This window comes from Lycium ferocissimum, chromosome 5 (genome assembly GCF_029784015.1).
Source record: "Lycium ferocissimum isolate CSIRO_LF1 chromosome 5, AGI_CSIRO_Lferr_CH_V1, whole genome shotgun sequence".
Classification (NCBI taxonomy): Eukaryota; Viridiplantae; Streptophyta; class Magnoliopsida; order Solanales; family Solanaceae; genus Lycium; species Lycium ferocissimum.
The window spans coordinates 54,406,665-54,430,804 of NC_081346.1; the positions used below are offsets into that span (position 1 = coordinate 54,406,665).

At 36.4% G+C, this 24,140-nt stretch overlaps 1 pseudogene; it reads right to left on the minus strand.

The window, feature by feature from the left end:
• Positions 1–1,352: 1,352 nt before the first annotated feature.
• On the minus strand, positions 1,353–21,562 carry LOC132056905 (probable L-gulonolactone oxidase 6; annotated as a pseudogene).
• Between the last annotated feature and the right edge of the window lie 2,578 nt (positions 21,563–24,140).

A 24,140-nucleotide genomic window follows, 5' to 3' on the forward strand; every position in this document is an offset into this window, starting at 1 on the left:
TATTTTACCATAATAAAAAAAGTCATATTTATTGTTGGACCCAATAAACAACATTCGAATATATATATAAAAAAAAAAAAAAAAAAAAAGGGAACCCACCAATTCAATAATAAGAACACAAAATATTCACCATTAATATAAAAAATAAGTGAACCCCATATTAAAAAAAGATAATGTCAAAAAAAAGCGTTTGTAGCTTCGTAGTAAACACTAATATAATAAAGTTTTAATACAAGAAAAAGGATGACTTGTTATATTAAATATGTATAATGTGTGTGTGTGTGTGTATATATATATATATGCATAAAAATAACATTAATAATGTCCAAAAAAAAAATATTAAAAATCAAACAATATTCAATAATTTCCATATTAGTTTCTTTCTTCTTGATATGTTGAACGTTAGACAAGTGAAATTTTTCTTCAAAGGACTTTTAAAACCTTTTTTTTCTTTTTTTATATTAGTCGAATACTGTACTTATTTACTATCCTTTGGTTATTATTGTTTATTTTTATTTATAAAATAAATATACTTTATATATTTATATTTTAAAATAAGATAAATTTAATTATATCTTTTAATTTTATTCTTTGAACAATTTGATTAATGTCGTATATATATCAAATGGAAATCAAATAATGAATAAGGTAAATATATTTTTTAATTCTAATTTAATAAAAATATTTTAAAGACAACATGAAAAATAAAATGAGCTAAAACAATGGTTTATTTACCAAAAATTAAAAAATAGTATTTCTTCGTTTAAATAGAAAATCAATTTCTACTTTGTTTTGTTTTAAACATGTAAAATTAATTTAATAATTTAAATTAGAATTATCCAAATCAAAATTTGATAAAAAATAATAAGTATTTTACACTTTTAAATTAATCGAATTAAAATTAAAAGTATCTCAAATAGACGAAAATAGTTTCTTTTTAAACAACTCTTCTTTTTAAAAAAATATTAATAAATTTGCCGATTTTATATTCGTAAACCATTAGTATAATAAAGTATATATACGGATAACAAACTACAATGTTATATTAATTGTGCTTTGAACATAATATATATATATATATATATATATATATATATATATATATATATATATATATATATATATATATATATATAATCACTAGTTTTAAATACTAAAAAATAGGTGTGTGTGGGTGGGAGGGGGGGGGGGGGGGGTGGCGCTACCAAATCCATATTTAACCTTTAGAATATCACTTGGAATGGATAGAGAGCCTATCAATAAGAAAATTGTACATTCAATAAAGAAGCTAATTAGATGTCAAAAGTTTGATCACGGGGTGGAGGAGGAGAACCAGCAAAGCAATTCAAAAGTACCACTTAGATGACCATGATATATACAATAAGAAAAGTGTACATTCAATTGAAGAAGGAAAAAACATAGTTCGCCTTTAGTAATTGAAAAAGTAACAAAAACTCGTCGAGAACAATTGTATTAATATATTTTACAATTGTATTAATATATTTATGTGTATTATTTTAAGATGTCCTTATTACATTGATGTGCTTACTTATTTACTTCTTTAAATATCAACATTGCTTGTATAAAATCATGCGTACAACATTGCGTCTCTTATTGTCTTTTACATTAGAAATCAGGATTTAGTTTAGTAGTAACGGACGACAAACGAGTACACACTCTTTGTAGATTTTGCCTGGTCGACAAAAGTAACCCTTCTTTGGGGCACAATGAATATCTTCAGAGCAAATGCATAGTCCTTAATTACACCCCTCTTGAATATGGTCAAGCCATCTTTTAAGCCTAGAACTTGATCTGTCCACTCACTTGAAAATAACCCTAATTGGTCGTAGCTTTGTTTCACTTTCAAGAATTTGTCAGCATTTTTATATTTGTTGATTGCTCCAATAAATGCCACGTTTCTATTCTTTCCCCAATGTGGCATTGCCCCATATTTGAAGAATGCAAGTTGCTCTATCTCTTCAATGAAATCTTCAAAGAGCCTAGGAGACATTGGGTCCTTGCTTCGGTAATATGTGATGTCAAAATCCAAAGCATCTTCTTGTTCACCCAAGTAAGCATTTGAAGCTGTAAGGTACCTCATGAGGATGCCATCGTATAAGTCTAGGACACACAGTGCCCTAGGCTCCAAAGCAACTAGCCTTTGGACATCTTCAATGAAGCCTTTGACTTTAGATAAGCTAATACTAAATGTTGTTTGGTGAAAGAAGAGACTTTTAACTCTAGAATCCCAAGGACATACTGTGATTCTTGCATCTTCAAGGCTGTCTAGGCATGTTCCTGATGCTTGGAATCGATTGTGGAATCCAACCACTGGGTAGCCAGTAAAAGCAATACCTGAGAGAATACGAGTTATTAAAGTCTTTAATATTGAGGACAATGAAAACAACTCTTCCTTGCAAAATAAAATTAAGGAGGTAAATGTTACTATTAAATAAAGACTTGAACCAAAGACTTACTTATAAGGTAATCTAGTGAAAAATATAAAATAAAAATCCCTTACATGTTAAGTGCTACCTGGATAGTGATATATAAAGCCCCGTAATGTTTTCATATTTAATTCAAGCTAGTTATAAGCTTAAAGTGTGACTTAATGAGTGCAAAAGTACGAGCAGGCCTATACGAGTGTAACAAAGTCATTGGATATGTGAACATGCCTGACGAACCAATTTGAAGAGGTATGGGCAAGGAAATAATTAAAATAAACCAAAAAAGTTGAAGTTGGAAACCCATAGGCTATGCCCTAGTGATGTGTCGCATGAAAGGTGAATAAAAACACTGAATTTCAATGGAACGGATCTGCAAGTAGCAGTGGGCTAAGGCCCAACGCATTGCCATCGCATAAAGCACCTGGTTCATGATATCTTAAAAAGTCCAATGAATAGTTCTGTCACATCAATTGACTTGAAATCAAAAATTGCACATGGTTAGTAATTTACACTTCAGATATGTATTCTTTTCATTGCAATCAATTATACATTCAGATCATGAAACAACTTGGACAACTCATTCTCAATACTCTATCAAGTCTAGCCAACATTAAAAGTGTGTTAAGAAAAAGAAAAGTGTTTTTTCGTAATGATGACCCCTCTTGAAAACTTGCAACAATCAAATCACCCTCTTCCCAAAAAGTGCTACATCTTGAAAATTTTCGCATCGTTTGCGTTGTAACTAAACTAACGTAAGCTCGGAGAGGTCATAAAACCATTATAAGGTTAAGGAATATTTTTAACAAGTGCTAAGCAAGTGTCTAAAGGTTTCGGGATCAAGAGAATCGAATAAATTAAGTTTATTGAAATTTCGGAAAACTTGACAGAATTTTGGACAGAAAATTTTGGTCCAACTTGAGGGAGGTGTATCTCCTAGAATATGAGGAGTTATGGAATGCATAATTTATGTAAATTAAAGTTCATTGAGTCCAGTTTCTGATGCAACAAACCGTTTGTCGATACGATATCGGAGTAGAAAGCTATGGGCGTTCAAGATAAGCTGCAAGATGGCTTCTCCGCGGGCCCACTTGGAAAATCGGTGGACCCGACTTTCAAAGGGTATAAATACCCCCACTATCCCCCTTTTATCATCATTTTACACTTCTTTTGAGCTCTAGAAACATCCACATACTTCTCCTAAACAATTATAGCCCCTTAGATCAAGGATTCAACAAGATTACACCAAACTAGTTCATGAAAAGTGATTGTTCTTGCTTCTACTTGATGTTGTGGTGAGTTTGGTCTTGAATAAAGTTGGTGTGGCTAAAGTTATTCAAGTATAAGGTATGTACTTCATCTTGACTTTGATATTGAGTTGTTTTTGGAGGATTCTAATGGTTTAAAGTGAAGGAAAACATAGTATAAAGGTCGTAGTTTGATATGTTGATGTTGTTAGTTATGGGCTTATTTTCGAAGGAAGTTTCGGACAGATTTGTATATGTTTGTCCTGTAATTTCTTGATTATGTTATTGTTGATGTTGTTAATGATGTTTGAGAGTTGTTTCGGAATTTGGAGGAAGTAGATGATATAGGGAAAATGTTGTCTGAATTCCGTTAACTTATTAACTAGCTAAGTTTGAGTGTGTAAGTGTTCTTCTGGCCTGATTGTTGTATGAATCATCTTGGATGTAAATTTACAGGCTCGGAAGGTAGACTTTGAGTGGCTAAGTAAGCAGCAAGATATGTTAAGGCTGTCCCTTTCTTTCTTAAGGCATGATCCTATTGTCATGAACTTTCACAAATGATGTCCTTAATGTTTCCTCTCATAGAAATGCTAGAAGCTTATATTCTCGATGTTCACTTATGATATCATTGATGTTGATCTCATCTTATGATTATTGTTCCTTCAAGGTGAGATATGCCAATGATGTTAGGTCCATAATGGAAATCAGAGGTATAAGGACCGTACGTCACTCTGATGAATTCAGAAATATATTCTTAAGGAATGTTTTGTAAGACATGAATAGTATGCTAGTTATAGGATTCTCTAACGAGGTATTTAATGCTTGAAAATAGGCTTATGATGCAGCCTGGAATTGACTTAGGTTAGTTAATCGGGAAGAAGTCTCAATGGCCTGGAAATGTGTTTATAAGTCTTATGTAATCATGTAGGCATTAACGGATAAGTAATGATCATGAGAAGTGCATAGAAGCTAATAGATAAATAATGAACACTAGAAGTGTGTAAAAGGTACCTATAGGGATATTTGGATCGGGTTGCACATTTCGCAACACATGCATTCATATTTTGATCGGGATGCACGTTCTGCAGCACATGCTTTTATTTTTACCACTGGTCTATGGCTAGTTGGGCAGATTATATATCATTATTACCACCAAGCTACGGTCGATCGAGCAGATATGTATTTACCACCATGCTACGGTTGGTTAGGCAGTTACCACTGATCAGTCAGACAGATGCGCTCTACCATCGGGCGATAATCGGATGGGTAGTTACTATTGTGCTAATAGCAGTCGGGCAGTTACCACTGATCAGTTAGGCAGATAGCACCAGGATGATAAGTAGGTCAGAGACACAGTATTGTACATAGATGTAGTTAAGCACAAGAGAGTATAGAGAGACATACATGCTAGATTTTCATTGGTAAGTCAGAAATGCCAGGTTGATTCTTATCGTCTTTCTTTGCAGTATATGTTTATTATGTTGCCTTTCCGCCTTACATACTCGGTACATTATTCATACTGACGTCCTTTTATTTGTAAACACCGCGTTCACGCACACAGTATAGACGGATGAGATGAGGATCCTTCGCGAGGTCGCCTCCGGTACCGCTCGATTGGTGAGCTCCACTTCTTCCTAGAGCATTGCCGAGTCAGGGATTAGATATGTGTATTTTTGTGTTATGGGCACGTCGGGGGCCCTGTCCCGACTTATATGCTATGGTTATGTTCTTAGAGGTTTTGCAGACAGTTTCCTGTATACAACTTAGTCATGTCTTGTCAGTTGTTATGTTGGACTCGTGGGCCCATTGTACATATACATATGCATGATATTATGTTTATGGTTGGCCTCCTTGGCCTTATTTTTTTCATTCGAGACACAGATGATGCAAGATATAATTTGGTTCGCTCAGCCCTAGTAAGGTGGGTGTCAATCACGCCTCACATAGGCTGGGACGTGATAAAAAGACTTTTCAAATACCTATTCACACAACTTTTCTCTCATTCTCTCATCTGCTTAAACCAAACACACTCCTCTCTTTTCATTTACATCACAGTTTTGCCTCCTCACAAAACTTAACCAAAATGTCGGACTCCTCTTCCTTCTCCGATCACCCATATTCTCCCATACACTCTCATGACACAACACTCCGACTACAAAACTCACTTCACCGTCATCAACCCTCCATTTCATCTAGTAATAATATATACACGATCTAAAAAAGCCAAAAATGAAGGAAAATGTCTGAGGACCATAGGGGGGGGGGTTCTAAAAACCCCTAGTGATGAAGGATCTAATCTAGATAGTAAGTTTCTAGACTCAGCAAACTCAGCCGAGTATCAGACCCTAGGTCAGGGAAAAACTCCGTCCGACGAAAACGTGATGGCTCATGAGGGAAAACAACGAAAAGTGAGGGGAATTATCCATCATCTAATGTAAAGGAATAGATTTGAAAAGGATGGTGGTTCCTCATGCGAAAAACTGGTGAAAAAAGATGGTGGATCTTCTTGGAAGAAATCGGTGGAAAACGATAGTGGGTCCTCTTGGGGAAAAAGGTGGTGAAGATGGTAGTTCTTCATGGGGAAAAAGGTTGATAAAGATTATGGTTCTTGGGGACAAATTGAGGAAGCTATATACTTCCCTTATATTCAAGCCACTGTCAACACCTCCTAGTTAGGATTCCTAGTCATTAGCCTTATATTGTAGACTTTACCTTGGTCACTGTTGACCGTGTTCTATCTAATTTCTTCAAAGTAATTACCTTAGTGTGTCTAAATCCTGAGATTTGTGCAAATAGTTTGTTTGTATTCTTGTAAGCAAGGGTCTGGAATTGTACTTTATGAAGTTAATGAAAAACTTTTGCCTATCTTACAAATCTATGCCATATTTGTATGATTTGAATGTTTTAATAGACTTAATTTGAGTCACTGATTCTATTACATCGTGTATATGTGATAGCCCCAGTGGCCATGACTTCAATATTACTACACATTCAATTGCCACTTAACTAATTTGAAATAACTTTTTAATAATGCCAAAAAGGGGGAGGTTAATACATAGTGTGTAATGCTTTATAACCCAACTATGCTAATTACATAGTGTGTAATGCTTTATAACCCAACTATGCTAATCTGGTTCAATCTTAGTGATGCTCATTTTCTAGGCTTTGAGATGTTTGGAACATAAAACACAGAGGCTTAAAAGAACATGGGTTTGTCATCCTCAAAAAGGGGGAATTTGTTGGCATAAGCACGTGTGTGTTGATGATTGACAAAGTAAATGAACAAGGCAAGTGAACCAGGTTTAGAAACATATGCTTGAGATAAAGAGAATGAAATAAGCTCAGATGTGAGATGAATAAAATGAATAAACACGGTGGGTAAACTAGGTATAGGTACATGTTCTAACTCAGAGACAGATGCAAGACAATGTGAACGAACCAGTCACAGATGCAAGATGCGATTGAAATAGGTTGATGGACATGTTCTATCTCAAACGCTGAGAAAAGTCAGATTTGATTGAACTAGGTACTTGAACCATGTCCTAGAGCATGTTTTAGCTTAGAGTCCTACTACGAGTAAGATTTATGATTTATGGTAAAGACTTGGCGGACAAGTTGTAGGATTATTTGCCATAATTATCAAGATACTTCATACTCCTAAAAGGATACTGAAGCCGCGTGGAAGTAAGAATCCCAAGTCAACTCAAACCCTTACTCTTATAATGGACCTTATCACGTAGGATTTGAGTTCAGTCGACTTGGTGCAAACCTATATTCAAGTCCTGCCATGAAGAAGCGCACACACTCACAAAAATAGAAAATCAGAAATTGAGAAAACCCTATTAATGCAATATTTGAGAAAGTTTTGATCACTGAAGTGCAGCGTAATACAAAGAAAAAGATTGAAGATTCTGTTTCACAGAGTTTATGTTTTATAGTTCTTGAGTCTAGATTTGTGTATTCGAATTTTTTATCGAGTTGTATTTTTATCAACTTTCTTAGAATCAATTATTATAGGTATAAACGTTAGTTAAATTCAACTTCAAGGTGGGTGCAACTTGAAGTGGGCTCAATAGTCTAGGGAGATTGTTGAGATAGGAATTAGAGTTTTGTTTCTAGGTTACAAAGTTTGTAACTTGAATTTTCACAGGCTCACAGCTATAGTGGAGCTTGGGAAAAATCCTACATAGGTGTAGGTCGTGATTTTTTTTTCACGCTAGTGAGTCTGGTGGTTTCTACGTAAAAATAATTGTGTCCTTACTCTTTCTGTTCTTTATTATTCCGCATACGCTAGTCTGGAACCAGTAGAGTAATGTGTTCTATCTTATAGGAGAAAATCTGGTATACAATAGAAAAGATAACTGGTTATGTGGAATATCGCAGAGGTTAGTCTACGAGGATGACATCTAGAACTATGCTAAGCTCTTAGAGATGATGAGAGATATGCATGTGAACATCCTGTTACTTGATATGTTGCAAGAAGTCCCAAAATATAGGACATTCATTAAAGATATCATCACTAACAAGAAGAAGTGGGTAAACTTTGAAACAATTGCGCTCACTGAAGAGTGCACATCTAGGGTCTAAAACAAGCTTTCACAAAAGCTTAAGGAACCGAGAAGCTTCGCTATCCCTAACTCAATTGGGGACATTAATATGTGGAATGCTCTTTGTGTTCTAGGGGAAAGGATTAATCTTATGCCCCTGTTTGTGTACAAGAAACATGCTTTGGAAGCTCCAAATTTAATCACGGTCATGTTGCAGCTTGTAGTAAATAGTGAGGGAGTTGTTGAGGACATCTTGGTATAGATAGGGATATTTATAGTCCCTTCGGACTTATTACTAGAATCAAGTAGACGAGAAGATTCCCTTTATCTTTGGACATCCGTTTAGCTAATTGAAGTTTTGTGATCGATGTTTGAGAAGGGAAGTTGAAGATAAGGATGGAAGATGAAGAAGCTACCTTCAACATCTATAAGGCTCACAAGTTTCAAACTTCTATTGAGAGAGTTGAGCGTGAGAGTGGTAAGGATGAATTGAGAGAAAGATGTAGTGAGCATAAGGTAAAACTGAGTGAATAAAGATGTGAGAATGAGGTAACAGTGAGTGATACATGTTGTTAGTTGTCAGAGTTTTAGATGTAATAGATGAGCAAAATGAAGTAATTGATAATGTAAAGGTAAGGAAGAAGGATATGGACAAAAATCATCCTTCTGAAAGAACAAGTGAAGGTCAAGATCAAAGCATGAGCCACTTGCCAGATCTCGCGACATTAAATCAAGTGCTTGTTGGGAGGCAATCCAACTTTCCTTGATTTCATAGTGTATCTTCTTTATTTTTCTTATTTTTAGGATAGCATGACTTCTTTGTTGTTTTGTATGTCTTAGGAGCAGGTACAACATGGAAAAGGACTAAACAATGATATACGAGGTTCGAAGACGAGAGAGTAAGAGTAAAAGGTCAAAAATATCTAGGGTATCATAAAAATGGCTTGGTGAGATGCACACCATGCAGGGGGTGCGCTGAACCTTCACAAAATAAGGATTTTTTCTGAGAGTTTCAACTCTTTATAAATCTAGCTTGGCAAGTCGTGTACCCTCGCAGGGGGTGCGACGCACCAAAGGCAATTTTTCTAGCAGGAAAATCCATTTTTTTTAACTTTTAAATTTTTTAAGAAGGGGTAATCAAAGTCGCACCCCCCCCCCCCCCGTTTTCTCCCCTTCTCTCTCTATAGTTATCATCACTACCTCATTCTATTCAAAAACATCATTCATTACATCCACTATAACAAACTTGAGAAAGTTTTCTTGTTTATATTTCTTTTTTAGTTTTTATTTTCTTTTGTGATTTCCTACTGTAACGACCCGTTTAGTCGTTATAGTCTTTCTGGCACTTTCTCCCCTTTCCGAGCTTTGTTAGCTCACTTTTGACCCGAGGAGACCGTTGACAAGCTTCCCAAGGTGTCCAGATTTGATTCGGGCGACTTTTTGTGAAATTTGAGCTTTAAGCGAAAAAGAGTTGACTCAAAGTTGACTTTTAGGTAAACGGACCTTTTTTGGAAATCCGTCGATTTCGAGAGGTCCGGATGGTCGTTTAGAACTTGTGTGTATGTTTGGTTCGGTTCCCAATGCTCTCGAATGCATTCTGGGACTTGGGTGGGAAGTTGAAATTGAGCTATCGGGGGTCGACTCGCTCAACGAGGCCTCCGTTGGAAATTCTGAGGCCACGAGTGCGTTCGTAGCGTGTTTTTATGTGGGTCTGTGTGTGGTTTATGAGCAAATGGCCTCGGGAGTTCAGGATTTCGGTTGGAACTTGGAAAAACATTTAGGATTCTAGTACTGTGTCCGCGGGAGAAACGCACCTCGATCTCCGTCCCGACACCGCCGTAGCGATAGGGTGGCCAAGTCTATTTTGCCCAAACAGTCCCGGCGGTTCGAAAGGAGGTCGGGGTGGTAGCGCTGTGGCGGCCCCGATGGCGCCATGGTGGTATCGGGCCTGTTATTTCATTCAGTGTGTATTACAAAGCCCTTAGTCTATCATTTATCACCATTACGAAATTTGAGCTCTTGGGAACTATTCTAGAAGATTCTTGGGGAAAATCCTTAGTGGTAAGTCTTGCTAATCTCCTTACTCCTAATCATCTTAGAATTCCTCTTTCCTTATTAGTTCCTTAGTAATGGAAGATAAAAAGTGAATTTAATGGATATTCTACTTAGGCTTTTAAATGATGAAATTGATTGGGTTTATGCTAGATTATGATGTATCTAAGGTTATTAATCATATATCTTCCATTATTAGTGTTGAATCGTTGAATCAAAGAGTTAGGGTTTATACCCAAAATTGGGGATTTTGCTTGAATTTCAAAATTAGGTGAATCTTTGAGTTAATTTAGCAATTAGTTGATGGGTTTTGATCAACTAGTGTTTAATTTGATATTTTACCCTCGATTTTCCCGTTTTGTCTTTGTGGGGCCCATTTTCCCAAATTCTAGGGTTGGTTTTGACCTAATTTGAATGATAGCGATATAGGTATCAATCTTCATGATTTCTAATCTAGATTTTGAATATGCCTAGACTTTTTTGATCTTGAGGCTCAGCGGAAGGGCAAGGCTAAAGAGTGATTGTAGGTGTATTACTGTTCGGCCATCCAGGTAGGTTATGGCTTACCCTTGGTGATACTTCGTGTAGCGAAGCATATATTTAGATGATAATGTCGAAGACAGTATGTATACTTTCAGGTATGAAGTTGGGTTGGATATTGCCTTAGGTTGGGCCCTGTTGTGTGATTGGGGCTAGCCACCTCGTTGCGTTGTGACTTGATGGTTCTGTTACACCCTGCACTTTCAGAGCATGAGCATGCCACGTACATCACCGTAGTAATGGAGTATCGGAGACGTCCCATGATGTTTTGGAAGATACAAGCCATGAGAAGTACGTAACAATGAAGTAAAGGATGAATTACGATCTCGTAAGTCGTAATTGGGAAAGACTATCTTGAAACACAAGAACATGACCATTATCAAGTATAATAAATGATAAATATCATGCAGGGGGAGTTGTGGAAGATTCCAAGACCAAGCAAATCAACGAAAATAAGTTTGTCGAAAATTTGGAACAAGTTGGCAGAATTAAGGACAGAATTTTGGGTCAATTTTGGAGGGGTATATCTCTAGGTATATGGGGAGCTTTAAGGTGTTTCAAAAGCCTAAAATGAATTTTGTCGAGTCTAGTTTCCAACGCAATAAACCGCTCGTCGATACGACATCGGAGTAGAGAATTATGGACGTTACAAATTCGGTAACGGAAGCGAGAAAACGGCGCTACGCACACCGACTTTAGCACCTATATAAGGGGCAAAAACCCCATTTTTCTGAACTAAAATTTCCCAAAACATTCCAGAAAATTCAGCCAAGAAAGAGAGCATATTCACCTCATAAAAGTGAGGATTTTGAGTAATTTCAAGTGACGGAATATTAATCGAGGTCCAGGCAACGTGTAGTCGCGCTTATAGTATAGTTTTGCGGCGTATTTTGGCTTGGATTCAAGGTGGATATTGGATATATTATTGTTCTAACAAAGAAAAGGTATGAATCTCTCCTTATTGGTATTAATTTCGGCTTCTTTATGGAAATAAAGTTATTAAATAGTTGTATCACAAGTTGGTTAGTTGAGAAATTTGGAAAACATCGTGTGGGATGTTTTAGGAAATATATTGGTATGAATAATGGTGTTGATGATGTTGGTATTGTTGTTGTTGATTGGTTGTTGATATTATGATTTCGGGCTAGGCATATAAATAGGGGAGATGCTGCCTGAATTTCGGCAGATTCTAAATGGATTTAAATTAAGGGTTTAAGATGAGCGTGACGATGAGCCTAACAATAGTATGAATGGTTGTATATGTAGATTACGAGGCTAAGAATGATCTTAAGTGAATTGCAAGACAGGAAGTAAGTTGGAAGTCGAGAAGTTATCTTCCAGGTATGTTAAGGCTAGTCCCTTTCTTCTAAAGGCATGATTCCTTTCTTATGAATTCAATAGGTGTTTTCCAAATGTCCCATGATCCCTTTATGTGAATCCATAAATGTTTTCCAAGAATATTCTTATTCTCAAAAGCTAGAAATTCATGATTCATAGAGTTCATGATTCAAAGGCACGACTTCTTTCTTGATAATCCATAAATATTTTCCAAAATGTCCATATTTTCCGAGTCAAAGATTTATGATTCTATAAGCTTTTATGACAACAACAACGGACATTTTTTTACAATGTTAATGACAATGCTAAAGATGAGAATGTTTCTGTGATGATTACGACGATGATGATGATTTCATGTTTAAAAGTCCCAAGCTCGTGATTTCAATGTGAATATGAGAATGTTGAGTTATTTTCGTGATTTTCTTGATTTTTATTCATTGTTGTTGATCTCGCCTTATAATAATTGTTCTCTTCAAGGCGAGATAGAGCGATGATAATTATTCCATAATATAATCGGAGGCTACCGACACCTTACGTCACTCCGATATAATTGTGGCTTTTGATTGGCTCTCATACGTACTTTGTATGTATTTTCTCTCACCATTTGCGCTATAGTCGGTCGGGCATGGCACGTAGATGTGCACGCCCATTGCGGCTGGGCATGTTATGATATTGCCCCGGACGCGGGCTAATGATGGTAACACCGAGCCTCAATGGCCGGGCATGATACTATATATATGACACCGAGCCTTAATGGTCGGGCCTGATACTATATATATGACACTGAGCCTTAATGGCCGGGCATAGTACTATGTATATGTATAAAATGTTTTTTCTAAGGCTAAGCATGCATGGCATCCACCTTATGAGGCATCCAGATGTACAGGTTATCTCTCATATTCCATGTTACCTTTCATATCTATATTATGTTGTTATTCATGCCTTACATACTCAGTACATTATTCGTACTGACGTCCGCCTTTGTGGACGCTTGCGCTCATGCCCGAGAGACGGATCGACCCGTAGGTCTTCATGATTCTCGAGAGCCTCCACTTTCTTGAGTGCAATCTATTTGGTATTGTCCTTATGATCATTTGTATTCCATGTGAGGCTCGTAGACGTGTGTGTACAGTTAGATGTTTTGTAGCTTCCCTAGGTTCATATTATGGTATAATATATTGGTGGCCTTGTCGGCACTTATTTTGAGCTCTTGATACTTTCTTGGTTAGCCTTTAGGCTTTATGATATACGCTATGTTGTGGCGACCTTGTCGGTCCGCGTATGTACATATGTCTTGAATGATCGGATATTCCTATGTTGGGCCTTTTACGCGTGTAGGTGTTCTTTGAGTTATGGTTTATAATGTTCAAAGTAACGGATAAGTCAGGTGATTCTCGGCCTACGGGTCGGAGCCCGTCATACTCCTGGTAGGGGTGTGACAGGTTCTATCGTGTTGCCTTGATGCCACGTGTTATTCGTAGATATTGGGAACTGTTGTTCTATCTTGATTGTGATATTGTAGTATCTTATTGGTTGATGTTGATACGAGGATAGAGTTCTATATGACTTGTGTAGTCTTTCATGATATGGTTAGCGTGCCCATGTTTGGTACTTGTGTTATTGATTCGATTATTAATGTTGACACATACATTGCACACATTCTCATCCTTCATGATATACTGTTGATACATTATTGGTACTTGATGAAACACTGTGATGATCTGGGCTTGGTTTTGGATGAGAGTGATGTGAGAGTCTGATATCCGATGTTTGTCCCGGGATCGTGGATTGAGTGAGTGCATGGACTCCGCGGGTCCCCTAAGGTGGTGCCGGTGAGAACCTTCCGTGGGCAGAGATTCAAAGTCTCGTATGTCTGTTGGGCAAAGATCTGGGACGAGTGACACTTAGACTTCGCGAGTCACCTTGAGCTGTGCTATCGAGACGTGGAGGTATTCCGTCTAGAGTACATGTGTAAACAACATTGCATTTGCATTCATACATTATTGCATTACATTGGATCATGGCTTATATTGAGATGGTTTGGTGCTTTACTTGATATGTTGGTTTCAGATTGGACGTATTGAGACTTGGTACATTTGGATTTAGATGCTTTACTTAGGCGATGATGGTACTTGGTTCCGATTATGTTTGACTTATACTTATTGATTTATCTGCCTATCTTCCTTTATTGTCTAGATTATGTTAGTTATACTTAGTCGGCCTATGATACCTACCAGTACTGTGGTTTTATACTGACCTGCACTTGCTGCATTCTTTTATGAATGTAGAATTCCAAGTAGAATCTACTTCTGTTTCTCGTGGCTGATAGTCGCTCCGAGATTTGCTTAGAGTCTACAGGGTAAGCACGAGACGTCCGCTGCCTTGAAGATTCTTCTTTACTTATGTCTTATTTTCTATTTCAAGACATACTCAGATTTGATGTATTATTAATATTCAGACTTGTAGATTTTAGTTAGATGCTCTTGTATGGATTAGACCAGACCCTGGGTGTATTTCTTATTTCCACACTTTCTTCTATATTATTATCGTAAGACTTACGTGAATTATTCTCTTCTGCTTAATTGATTTAATTATTTATGCCTTTATTATCGTTAGGTTGAGGTTGCGCTTACCGAAGAGGGAAAGGTAAGTACCCACACGACTTAGCCAAATTGGGTCGTGACACCTAGCCCCAAAGCATGTCTATTCCCACTTTCTAGTAGACTTTATGACTTGATTTCTTGTATTTAAAGTGTGTTATTTAATTGATAAATTAGATGAGCTTGTAGTATTGATAGATATCTTGTTCGTTTGAGCTTTGGGAGAGATTCATATACCCCAATCACAAGAATCTATGCTCACTAAATGGTGCACATGAGGTGTTTGTAAGACTTTGTGAGGCCAAATTGTTAGAGTTGAGCAAAGTCTTGTAGCTTGTTACTTTATATGCTAAAGATAAATTGTTGGGGGTGGTCAAATACACAACAAGATTGTGAAATCTACACTTTGAAATTGGCTCACACACCACAAGAGTAAGAATGTGACATGGCTTACTTGACACAACAAGCCTTGTATAGATTCTAGTTAACTTTTTCATTTTTAGATTAGTAATTATTGATGTATAAAATTGTTGATTCATCAAAGCATTAGTTAGCTCGATATGCTACCTTATGGTGGAATGCTTCAATGACAGTGTATAAAGGGGTAATGTGAGTCCCTTAACACCATACTTGTGAGTATTCTATAAACATTATTGTGGGGTCATCCCAACCTTATATGAGCTTGTATTTCTTATTTTGAATGTCTTAACTAATGTTCATCTTGTGCAGATACAATGGCACCCCAACCAAAGCGAGCAAAAGGGAACAAGGAGAGTGCTTCGAGCAGCCGCTCTAAGCGCACTAGTAGCTAGAGGACCACTCGCCCTCCACATAGAAGGAGGTAGCACCATCTCCACCACGACGACAGCCAAGTATGTTAACCAAGTATCTTTTGGGTTGCAAAATTTAAGGAGGACAACTTTATGACCATCAGGTGGAGTCAGCTGATGTTGATTTTGATGCCACGACAGTGAAGGAGGAAGCTAGACCATCTCGACCTATTCGTACTGTAGAGTAGAGGGTGACCCGTATGGAGGACTGCATGCTCTTCATTATGGGAAACCTTAGGCTCCAATTTGACACAGGCATGTTGATGTGGAGAAGCTACAGAGGTTATACCCCTTCTCCACCCGTGCTCGCCAGTTCTTAGGCATGGAGCGACCTTAAATTTTGCCCTTAGATGAAGACGTGTTCTCTCAAGGATCAGTGGCTGACCTTTTTCCAGATGAGGATACATGATACACATAGTTCCTTTTCTCCACTTTCTTTTTGTCCTGTTATCTTTTATTTTGTGCTTATGGGGACAACGCACTGTCTAAGTGTGGGGTGATGAAAGTACTTTCCTATCTTTACATTGTTGTTGTTATTCTTTGGATGACTGTATAATCCATAATATTTTTTATTTTTGTCACTTGACATTATTTTTATTTGTTTCATGCTTTTTTAGTATAGGCTTTTTGAATTTCTTGCAATTTAATGGCATGTAATAATTGTAGTTTGATTTTTAGTTTGTACATCATCCAAAGTTTAGTGGTAGCTTCTTGTTTTTAATTTTAGTAGTTAATAATCCCCTTCAGTTTTTTTTTTTTTTTTTTTTTTTTTTTTTTTTTTTGCATCGGTGATCTCTTCCGAGAGATGTAATTTGAACCGTGTATAGTTTTAATTTTTTAGGTAAAAATATTTTGTTTTCTAGGACGAAACCCTTAGAAATTGGAGAAGAAAGATAGAATGTACTCCTAGGATCTTCACGGACTGGATTGATATCAATAGATGTGAGAGATAACTTTTCTGTGAGTGCTTGGATGTAAATAAAAGATAGTATAGGTTATGATGCCTAGGCTAATGGTAGTGACTCTATATATAACATTTTCTTATTTTGTAGTAGGCGATGACTCTATCTTAGTATATTTATTTTTCATGAGTGAGACTTGTGTCATAGATGGAGGTTCTTTACCAAGCCCCTACCCAAGTACAAGGAGGAACTTTTCCGTGAGTTCTATGCCTCCTCTGCTGCCTCTGTGCCAAAGAGGAAGAATGGACAACTGAAGACGTATCTTGAGGTTGTGGCTGTCGGAGGAGTTGAAGTACAATGTGGCCAACCGAAATCAATGATGCCTTAGATGGAATATCGTCGGGGGATAGAAATAAGATGCAAGGGAGATAAGGGGCAACATAGATGATGAGCGTCCATGGACGGCATCGGTAGTGGCCTTGGAGTCTCTCAATTGGATCAACCGAAATATAAAGATTTATAAGAAGGATCTCAACTTTGAAGCTAAATTGTGGCTTTCATTTGTGAGCAGCTGATTGCAACCCTCCTACAATGACACAGATATCAGACTCGAGAAGATATTGCTTGCATCATGAGCAAGATCTGTGTGAATGTGGGTGATGTTATATTTGAGGAGCTAAGCAAAAGAGCTCTACAAGAGAAGACATCTCTCTCTTTCCCGTGTCTTATCACAGAGTTGTGTTTGCAGACTCATGTGCCCAAACTGCCACGGGTTGATATTGGGAAAGAAGTACTTGTAGTCTATGTATCTTGCGGACTCAATATGAAGTGAACCCAGTGAGAAAGAAGAGGAAGATGAGTGATACCGTTGATGCATCTCCAGCACTTGAAGTGACAGACCTTGAGGGCTTCGCATCTGAGCAGACGAATACACATGTCACTACCTCAACTGGCCTACCTCTTCCATACATTCCACATTAGTTGGCACACCTACTCCCGGTACACCAGTTCTTTCAAAGGACAGAATTTTAAAACTTGGCTAACTATCTAATTCTATAGATGTTAGGGTGGTTAGACATGAGTGAGACATCCCTGAGATGATCAGCGCAACCTTGGCTACACTTAGAAAATCATTGTGTGCGGTTCAACAAAAGCAACAAGCCCATGAGAATGCACTGGTGCTCTTGACAGACAGAGTTGCTAGCTTGAAGAAAGAGGGGGTGGTAGTGACTTGACCTCTATTCGCATGGACCATGTTTCTTCCTTCAAAAGAAGAGACATTTAATTTATTTTCAATATTTGTGAAGAAGCTGCAAAGAAAGTTGAACGTTCAAGTGGCTAGTATTAGATTTGATCATAGGGACTACATTTAAGAATGCTAGCTTCCTTGAATATTGTGACTCATGGAATAGATCATAACTTTTCAGCACCTAAAACTCCTCAGCAAAATGGTGTTGTTGAGAGGAAGAACTGGACCTTGGAGGATATGGTAAGAACTATGCTAATTGCCAGTAATCTTCCTAAATATTTTTGGGATGAAGTTGTTAACACTGCATTCTACATCATCAATAGGTGCATGATAAGACCATTGCTGGAGAAGACTCCCTGTGATCTTCTAAAGGGAAGAAAGCCCAACATCACTCATCCCAGAGGTTTTGAAAAACAATATTACAATACTAACCAATTATAATTCTATGTTGTGCTTTCGGACAAAGGATTTGAAAAACAACATTGTTTCCAAACCATTTGGGAAACCAAAAGAGCCTTTAAGTTGTTGTCATTAATTATTTCCTGACTCTTCACTATGTATTCAATAATGGTACAGTCAAGTGATGAAAGAATTAACTAACCATTGTTTGTCAACCCATAAGCACCAATCTTCAATGTGGAAGTGGTTACTTTGGCACTTGAGCATTTTCCACGAGCATCGTTTGTTGCTTCTTGATTCTCCTCTAGTGAACAAAGAAATACAAAGAAAGTAGAGCAAAGTCATGTCTGGTATCGAAAATGTTAACATGCAAACCAGTTACTGTTAGGATCGAAATAACAGTAATGTGGACTAACAAAACATACTTTAAATGAGGATAAATCAGAAATAAAGAAAAGTATACTAAAATATGCATATGATTTGGTCAATTGACCTTCATATGAGAAAACTAATACTCCATCTGAACTGATTTATATGAGGGGGTCGGGTTCCGATAACGAGGACCAAAACACTTAATCTTTGACCGCGATTTCGACCATAGATTCTTTGAGTCTTTAAAATACATTTTACATATTTACAGACTACATGAAAAGTATTAGAAGTAAACAGAATAAATAATGTACAATATATTAAAAGAATTTAAGAAAATTGTAGTTAAAAAAAAAATGTTTAGACACCTCCAAAAGTAAAAACCCTCATATAAATTGGGACAAAGGGAGTACAAAAGAAGGTATAAAACTCTCGAAATAATAATCTCCTCCTCTTAAACAAGACTCTTTTTACCGAAAGACTGTATTGTGGATGATATTGTGTTGTTTGGGAAGGAAGGATGCTCAATTTATAGAAGTGCAAAACTTCTATAACAAAATAATAAATATGAAAAAAAAATTCCATCAAGAAAACTTTTTTTTGAGTAAAATACAATTATGATAAAATCCAAATAAGGTATGAAATTCAAGGAAACCTATTAGTTACTCCCGATCCAATTTATGAAGCGCGGATCGGATTTCAAAGTCAAACATTTTACTTTTTATTGTGAATTTAGATATAAAATCCTTATGTTTAATTATGAAATAAAATTTACATATTGGGAAATTATGTAAAAAAAAAAAAAAAAAAAAAAAAAAAGATAAGTGACATTATTTCAAAAGATTTAAAATACATTTGAAAAAATAACGGTTAAAAAAAAGATCGTTTCATCTCGAATCCGAAAAGTGAGACGGAGAGACTAATAATTACCTGAGGTTCTTATAATGGCGAGGAGGAGCGAAGATGTAGAGCGAAATCCAATGAAGTCATCGAGGCCATTGCCACGAGTGTTGGCAGGAACTCGATCATCAATCCTATAAACAACCTTGCGCTGACTAGGATACCATGTAAAATCTGCAAATTCATGTTGTCTCCCAAACTTATATTAGCTGCATCATCCCCCAAATCTGAGTCATTCCTTTCTGAACGGGTTATTGAACGTTTGAACACTGGTTGCAGTTTCAGTGTCACCTAATATTCATCCATAAAGATTTGTCATTCTTAGCTTGGGACAGATTAAAGATTTTAATTTGATAGGACTTTTAAGTTTTTCCGCATTAACCTTATTATATCTATGGGCTCAGATCCAATATTTATTAAAATTTTAGTAGATTTTTAAATATATATATATATATATATATATATATATATATATATATATATATAGGGAGGTATATCCAAAATCAATATGAAAGGAAATTACTGCTGTAGAAGTCATAATAATAAAAATAAAAACGGAAAAGGCTCAAATATGCCATTCAACTATCGAAAATGACTCATTTATGCCACTCGTCAATAGTTTGGCTCATTTATGCCACAGAGGGTGGGTATCATCAATAGTTTGACTCATTTATGCCATCGTAATAAAAATGACTCATCCATGCCATATTTCATTAAAAAATCCATTTTACAATACCATATATGACACGTGTCTAACTAGATTATGGTATGTGAGCGGGTAAGGTATGGGTTTGTTAATTTTACGTTTAAAATTGAAAGGAAATTACTGCTGTAGACTGCCACGTCATATCCGTATTATAAAACGTCGTAATAAAAAATGGCAAAAAAAAAAATGAGAAGAATAAGGACAGAACCTCAATGACTAAAAATAAATAGAAGTAAGGACAGAACCTCAATGACTACGTAGCTTAATTAACTCAAGAATTTTTCTAAAAGAATTTCGGAAAGACTTTTACATGGTAATAATAACTGTATATACAAGCAATCATACAAGTTAAACGAACTATTCTTTTTCTTTAATAGGGTCCCTGAAAACGTTCCCTCTTTTCAATGTGGTACAATTGAGAGGTTGGTAGAACATGACAATCAACTAGACATGCTGTTATAAAAAGTATCTACCTGTGAAATAACTCCAAGAACACCTAGGGACACTCTAGCTGCATCCAACTCTGGGTTACCATTTTTCAATGTACGTACTTTAGCATAATTGTTTGCCGCTTCATCTGGTGTGACAATTCGAAGTTGCACAATATAATCATGTACTGAACTTCCCAAACCCCAAAGAGAACTTCCATGAGCACCTGTTGTTGGAAAAAAATAACTCAAAGTTATAGGAAATCAAAGTTACGCACTATTATAAAGAAGCGTGGAGAATTATAAAGAACATTCAAAGATTTATGAGATTTTAAATAAAATATTTTTCTTAGGCATTGAGGTTCTGTCCATATTTTTCTCTTATAAATTATTATTACTTCTACAGCAGTACTTTCCTTATTATTACTTCTACAGAAGTGGAGAATTATATTTTCATATTGAACATTCAAAGATTTATGAGATTTTAAATAAAATATTTTTCTTCACCTGTTCCAATTAGGCCACCAATGGTTAAACCCCACCAGTAAGGCGTATAAGGCAGGACTAATCCTGCCTTGGCCGCCTCACTGATCAACTGTCTCAAGTTACCCCACTTTCAACGGTCATTGTCATGTTTTCTTGATCCACTTTTAGGATCTTGTTTAGGAATTTTGTACTTATAAGTAATCCGTCTTCACCCTCTGGACAAACCAACTTGGGTATGCTGTGTGAAAACCGAGTCGCCACTTTCATTTTTCTCTTTTCTTTTGTTGCATTTGCCACTATAGAAACGATCTCTTCTTCTGTGGTTGGAAAAACAGCTTGAGCTGCCTTGCAAATGCTCCGATCCGGGAAGGCACCATAAGAGTTTGTAATGGTGCAGTTAAAGTTTGTTTTGGTTGAACATTTTATGGGATCTTCAGGTGGGCTAGATTTCACTAAGTAAATCATAAAGACGATCCAGATTAGTTTTAAGAAGATTTTGGGGTCACCCATAACTGGTAATCATAGAGAGGTACAAATTGCAGACAGAGAATTGCCCAAAATAAATAGAAATAAATGTGCGATGTAGCTGGTAAGTTGAAGGCAGAATATTAGTTGGATGTCCAAACTATTAATAGTCTTCATTACCTCTTGAAGTTGATTTTTGATCTCATCCTAAGAGAGTGAGATACACTCGCATGCTATGTGATTTTTTTTTTTTTTAAATAAAAAATATTTCTTTTTTACTTTATTAAATTTATTAATTTCTTGGATTTTCTTTTTCGGGTTGTTACAAAAAACTTGGCTGTTACTCCACTTTTTAGATGAAATTTATTATTGGCTAAAATAATTTGTTGGGTTAAAGAGCATTTACTATTGCAAAATATTATTGTTAAAATGCCTTATTACTCCTACACGTTGGTGACCATAAAAGTGGCTGAAGTGGATTCATTTCTTAAGGTGAGAATGGTTGAATGTGGCCATTATTTTTCCTTGTAACTCCTCTCACGTTAATGGCCATTGGAGCAAGATAATGACAATTATTTCTTTTGTAACATTTGTAACCGCTAACCTTTTACTCACCCATATTCTTCATATTATTACCAATTTAATATCTCACTAAATCATACTTATCATCCAATTCATTATAAGGATGACGTTCTTCTTCTATAAATAGAAGTGACCCTTAGCTTTGTGGTGTGTAGAAGACATACATTGGAGTAGTGAAAGAGAGTTGAGAGAAAGAAAATAATCTAAGTTTCCAACTTAGTCACTATAAAAGAGAGTATTTTTTGTGTTGAAAGAAGGTGTTCTTTTGGTGGAGCTTTGGACTCTTTAACTAGTCCGGAGTTGTTTGAGTCACACGACGTTGACGGGCTGTTGTATCCTGGAGGGGACAAGTTAGAGTTATACTGCTGGACCGGTGAAGATTATACCGCAGTGGGCTTGAATCTCCTTAAAGAGAGCGAGATATCCGCGCCTCAGCCTGAAAAATATTTATTTACTTTGTTCTTCATTTTTCATTTTATTTTTTCAACTGTAATTTATTGTAATCTGTGGTAATTTCACCAACAATTTTAAGGAGTTTTAATATTATAGTAAGAGATTACAAAGAAAAATAAGACCACATTCATCCATAACTCATATGAGTAATGAGATAGTGGAAGGACAAAAGTAATTGCCATGTTATGGCACCAAAACGTGTGAAAATGGTTACATCTTTATGGTCATTGATTGATGAATGAATATGGAACTTTAATATGATATTAAAATGCTCATTATCTCCATCAATCCCCCACTCAATTTTAAGGAGATTCATCTTTGTTACAGTTTGAAAAATTGCGGATATCAAGATAGGAGATGTCAAAATCATTCCACTTCGGCATCGCTAGATTTCTTTAAGAGATGAAATGGTAAAGTGTTTTTTTTCTACTTGCTCAACTTAAGCGGAAGAAAGGTTAAAAACTTTTTACCTTATATCTTTATAAATAAAGTGATATTACTTTTCAAGAGTATAAATTGTTGTTTAAATTCTCAAAATAGTGGGGGCTAAAGAAGTGAGAAAAATATTTATCATGAAAAAGTGATTCATGCATCTTTGAGAATGCATGTATTAATCTTGAAAAATTCACATGTCATTTTTGCCTCAACGGGAACCGGGAATTTTAACCCGATTCCCTTTCGGAGTACGCGCGAAACGCGCTATCTGTCGGGGTTCCCCCGGCGTGCACCACTTCACCACGGGTCGCGCACCGCATCACCATCCGTCGATGTACCAGCCGCCGTCGCGTCCCCGTCGCCGCCGCTTCGTCGTGCGGTGGCGTGGTGCGCGGCCGATTCGGCTCTCGGATTCGGTAGACGCAGCGGGGCATGGGGTCTTCGTTGCCCCCTATCCGCCCGACGAATGCTCCTTGCGAACGACGGTCGTGCTCGCCTTGGGCCCATCCGCGCCCCGATCATTTGTCAATCTTTGTCTCTAACATTGGTGTTGTTAAATTAAACTAAAAATATGTGTAGCAGTCATTTTGATGTGAGAAATTTGAGTGAGGCAAATTTCATTCTTGGAATGAAAAACATAAAAAAAACATGTGATGACACTTTTCTTAACCAGTCACATTATGTTGAGAAAATTGTGAAGTACAATTTTATGGATCGTACATATGTTGCAATTCCTTTTGATTAAGTGATTATTTATTCCAATTCAATGTGAAATTGTGAGAAAATGCAAAAGGAGTATGCTAACCTATATATGAGATATGTGACTGACTGCACTTGGCTAATTTTAATTTGTGTATGTAGCAAAAGTACTTAGCAGGTACAAGCAAACCAGGTATATTTACTTGATAAGAAATTTTGTGGCTTGTTTTATAAAAAATGTCCTGCTGTACTCAGAGGATTTTTTGGTGCATAAACACTTGGTGCTATTTGTTGGGGAATAAAAAAAAATTATTATTCACAACTCTACCATGGGGGCTAAGCTAATTGTTTTAGCTTCAGCTAGTGAAGAAGAGAATTGGTTGAGAATTCTATTATCTTATTTTGAAAATAAATTTCTTCTAATTTTGATTTATTGTGACAACACTAATATTATTGGTAGAGTTCAATA